The following is a 4,961-nucleotide window of genomic DNA, read 5'->3' as shown; positions in this document are numbered from 1 at the left end:
AGGAGCCTGCCACAACACCCAGCTATTTTTAGAGACAGGAACTCACTCTTGTTCAGGTGGTCTTGAACCCATGAGCTCAGGCAATCTGCCCATCTCAGCCCCCCAGAGCCACCATGCTCAGCTATAGCACTTTTTCTAGGATGAGTTCATGAACTTAATTGTCTGACCTCGGATGATGATAGCTCTGATGTCCATTCCAGAAAAAGAGTTCCAAAATGTCTTTGAAAGGCAGAGTAGGTGCTGACATCAGTGCATAGCTTCCTGAGGGGAATCCCTCAAAGGTGACCATAGTGGTATTGGGCAAAGAGATCTGCAGCACTTTTCCTAGAATGAGTTCTGGAACTTAATTGATCTTGTGCATATGTTTGTGTGTGTGTGTGTGTGTGTGTGTGTGTATAAAACTATGTGTATACCAGTTAGCTCTTGCTATGTTACCCTCATCCAAGTAATTAATGAAATCATTTTTATTTTACACTTTTCATTTGAGGAATTTTAAACTTACCCTAAAGTTAGAGTAGAATTAACCATATAATGTATAACGTATCTGTTACCCAGCTTAACCAATTATTGCCATGCTTCCACTCTCTTTTCACCTACTCCAGCCCCTCCCCCAGTTTTTCTTAAGCTGGAACATTTTAAAGTAAATCCCAGGCATCAACATATCTTCTCCAATGGGTAAGGACATCAAAATAACAATAATAATAATAATAATAATAAATGCTGTGCCATTACCACATCTAATAAAATGGAAATGGACAGTAATTCTGTACTCAAGTTCTTTTTTTTTTTTTTCAAGACAGAGCCTCAAGCTGTCCCCTTGGGTAGAGTGCTGTGGCATCACAACTCACAGCAACCTCCAACTCCTGGGCTCAAGCGAGTCTCCTGCCTCTGCCTCTCAAGTAGCTGAGACCACAGCCCCCCGCCACAACACCTGGCTATTTTTTTTGGTTGCAGCCATCATTGTTGTTTTGGCAGGCCCGGGCTGGATTCGAACCTGTCACCTTAGGTGTATGTGGCTGGTGCCTTAGCCACTTGAGCCACAGGTGCCGAGCCATTTATACTCAAATTCTTCAGGGTCTCCAAGCCCTCATAAGAGCAAATAAGTGGTAGAAGCTGGGATCCAGACTCACTCCAGGGGTCTCTAAAATCTATAACTCCTGAAAAGAGAGAGTCCAACACATTCTGTAAGAGTTGGCAGAAAAGGGGAAAATAAACACAGAGATGGGATGCGAGGAAGCAGTAAGCAGAAAGTTAGTGACCTCAGCAAAGGGTGGCCCTTGGTCAGGAAGCAGGTTTCAAGATGCTTCCTTTTAGGGAATTGACAACCTCAAGGAAAGCAAGCGTAGAGGCTATAGATGGGGACAGGTGGAAGTTCTACTAGGACCAGGGGAGCAAGGAGACCTCCAGGAATGCAGCACAGATGCTGCCGCCACCAGGCCACAGCAGGTTCTGACAATCTAACTCGCGTGTGGCAGAGCGCAGGTGAGCCTCTCACCTGCTTCAGCCTCGGCTGCTCAAAAGCTAGCACTGACCACAGGAGCCCTTTGTTGCTGTACAAATCAGCATTAGCCACAAGACAAGATTGAAAATATCCCCGAAATTTGGGCTATATAAAAACAAGGGCAAATAATTGCCCGCTTTTGATCTAGTACACCTTTCTTCAATATGATTTAGAGTACTCCTGCTAGCTGGTTTTATTTCAACCACAATGAAATTATCTTCAGTGGTGAAATGACTCCTGTAAACAGAGAAAGCAGAAGAAATACTAAGAGAAGAAATTAAAGTTCAAATTAAATGAAGCTTTGCAGCCTGGCCTGGGAGTTCAAGGAGGCTCTGCACAGACAGGCTGGTGTTCCATGATGGAGCACAAGGTGGCACTCCTGAGCTGAGCCCGTGGCTGGTGTTAAAAATAGGGTCAGTGGTGAAGTTTTACAGCTACAGACAGCAAGGGTCAGCCCTGAAAATGCAGCCCTCAGACCTCCTGCTACTGGGAGCATAACTAACTGGCTGTGGATCCCCACTGCTGCCCCTCTGGACTTCCCAAGCCTCCCCCTCGGCTGCTCCCGTAGAACTCCATGGGTGACTTTGGCTTGAGGATGCCTGGGCAGCCTGGATGATCTTTTCTTGGAATGCGCTGCATGACATTTTTCCTGTCCAGTCCTTCCCTCTCTCCTTCTCAGTGACCAGAACTTCATCACAGCACAATTCAAGGGAAGGCCGGTAAGATACAGCAAAAAAAGGTTTCCAGTGAGCAGCCAGGAGGCAGTGCACCCTGTCTACCACACAGACCAGAGCTGAGCCTTGATGTGGCACTTTTTTTTTTTTGAGACAGTCTCACTTTGTCACGCTGGGTAGAGTGCCCTGGCATCATAGCTCACAGCAACCTCAAACTCTTGGGCTCAAGCGATCCTCTTGCCTCAGGCCCCCCCATCCCCCATAGCTAGGACCACAGGCGCCCACCTAAAAGCCCAGCTAATTTTAGAGACGGGGTCTGACTCTTGCTCAGGCTGGTTTTGAACCCATGACCTCAGGCAATCCACCCGCCTCAGCCTCCCAGACTGCCGGGATTACAGGTGTGAGCTACTGCACCAGCCTGTAGCACTGCTCTTTAGGGAGACCTACGGGCCATAGGAGGGCAGGTCCACAAATGGAAGTGTTATAAATGTCTTCCATCTGAGCTCTGCAAAAATGGACCTGGAGTCAGGCGTGGTGCTCACTCCTATAATCCTAGAACTCTGAGAGGCTGAGGTGGGTGGATTGCGTGAGCTCAGGAGTTCCAGACCAGCCTAGGCAAGAGTGAGACCTCCGTCTCTAAAAATATATGGGCATTGTGGCGGGCACCTGTAGTCCTAGCTATTTGAGAGACTGAGGCAAGAGAATCACTTGAGCCCAGGAGTCTGAGATTGCTGAAAGCCATGATGCTACAGCATTCTACTGGGGACAACAAAGTAAGACTCTGTTTTAACAAATACAATCTAGGCCAGCGCGCTGGCTTAGGCCTATAATCCCAGCATTCTGGGAGGCTGAGGCAGGTGGATTGCCTGAGCTCATGAGTTCAAGACCAGTCTGAGCCAAAGTGAGACCTCCCTACTAAAAATAGAAAAACTGAGGCAAGAGGATCGCTTGAAACCAAGTTGGAGGTTGGGCTATGACTCTAGGGCACTCTACCCAGGACAACAACTTGAGACTGTGTTTAAAAAATAAAAAAATGGACCTGGACCAGGTAAATCGGTTTTCCTGTGCTCTCTGGCACTGAAGCTCCGCCAGTAGAGGGCAATAGAGAGACGTTGCAGGAGGAAGAGGGTTTTGCCTTCTGACCATGGGGTGCTGGCAGCTCCCTGTCCATGTCCAGCTGTGCCTGCTACCCGGCACCTCCCCCAGGGAGCTTTACAGCAGGAGCCTCTGGTGAGACACCTCCCCGTGCAGTTCCCTCCAGCACTCCAGAGGGCAGATTTCTAGCAAGTTCCACTAGCAGAGCACCACAGTGACTTCTCTGCTGTCCAGTGAGCCAGAGCTATGGCCTCCCTACTAGATCAGGGTGTCACCTCAGGGGGCCTGCGGAGGGCTCTGCGTCGGGCTCTCCTGACATCTGCTATTCTCTTCTTTACCGTCCTCTTTACTTCCTACCAGCCACACCCTCGTAACTCCAATGTCCTGTAACAGTTCATAATTCTTTACATGAAATATTCCCTGTTCAAATTGCCAGGGTGGTATATGTGTTCCTCCTCATAGCAATAGACACCTATTTCAGATAAGAGTTTGCCTTTCCTGCCCACAGGGACCAGGACACCACCACCATCTGGGGGCTTATGGAAAACCTGATGCAACATGGCATCCAACCAGGTGACTCCCTCCCCATGAAGGGGGTGGGTCCCTGGTGGGGGAACCTGCTGATTGTATCACACACTGCACCAGCCACAGGCACAGCTGAGGGGCCAGGATGGAATACCATTTTGCAGGATACGTGTCTCCAGTAGGTTTGGGGACAATCAAGAGTAGCCCAGCTTTCCATCAGTCCCAGTGATCCACTGTGGGATTCCAAGGAACAGCAAAGAGGGTGACGATTGCCAGGGAACATGGCACTATCCCAGAGCTGCGCACTATGACTGATGCCAGCACACTCTGGATTCCCTTTGTGTAGGAAGCAGCTGGAGGAGATAGGGCTGCTTGTACACAATGGGGCAAGGAGGAAAACAAGTGGAACCCAAGTGACCCACTGCGTGCCTCCTGGCACTCCCTTGAGCCGCTGTAGCTGGGATTGCACATAGACAGCAACCTTGGGCTACAAAGGTATCACTTGCTGCAGTCTGAGAGGCTCCTTGCCCAGTCTTCCCTCCCCTCTTTTACAAGGGTCAGACTTGCAGCAATCTGAAGGCCACTGCTGCCTTTTCCAGCTCCCTGCCTTGCCCTCCACAGGCATATTCCCCAATGAGTCTGGTACACATCTTAAAATGTCCTGGCATCTGCCTCTCAGAGGACCTGGACTAATGTAAACCATGAACAAAAAGATCAGTGTGTGTGTGAGAAATCACATTCACAAGGGGCATCTTTATCAACAAACTTTTTTGTTTTGTTTTGTTTTGAGACAGAGTCTTAAGCTGTCACCCTGGGTAGAGGACCGTGGCATGATAGCTCAGGGCAACCTCCAACTCGGCACAAGTTATTCTCTTGCCTCAATTTTTCTATTTTTAGTAGAAGCAGAGTCTCACTTTTGCTCAGGCTGGTCTGGAACTCATGAGCTCACGCAATCCACCCACCTCGGCCTCCCAGAGTACTGGGATTACAAGGGGTGAGCCACCGCCCGCAGAGTGTCAACAAACTTTTATTTTTTTGAGATAGTCTCTGGCTTTGGTGCCTGTGGCTCAAGTGGCTAAGGCACCAGCCACATACACCTAAGGTGGTGGGTTCGAATCCAGCCTGGGCCTGCCAAACAACAATGATGGCTGCAACCAAAAAATAGC

The sequence above is a fragment of the Otolemur garnettii genome, unplaced genomic scaffold (genome assembly GCF_000181295.1).
Source record: "Otolemur garnettii isolate 467f Iridium unplaced genomic scaffold, OtoGar3 scaffold00013, whole genome shotgun sequence".
NCBI lineage: Eukaryota > Metazoa > Chordata > Mammalia > Primates > Galagidae > Otolemur > Otolemur garnettii.
The sequence above is the reverse complement of the archived record's forward strand: the minus strand, read 5'-3'. Positions refer to the sequence as shown.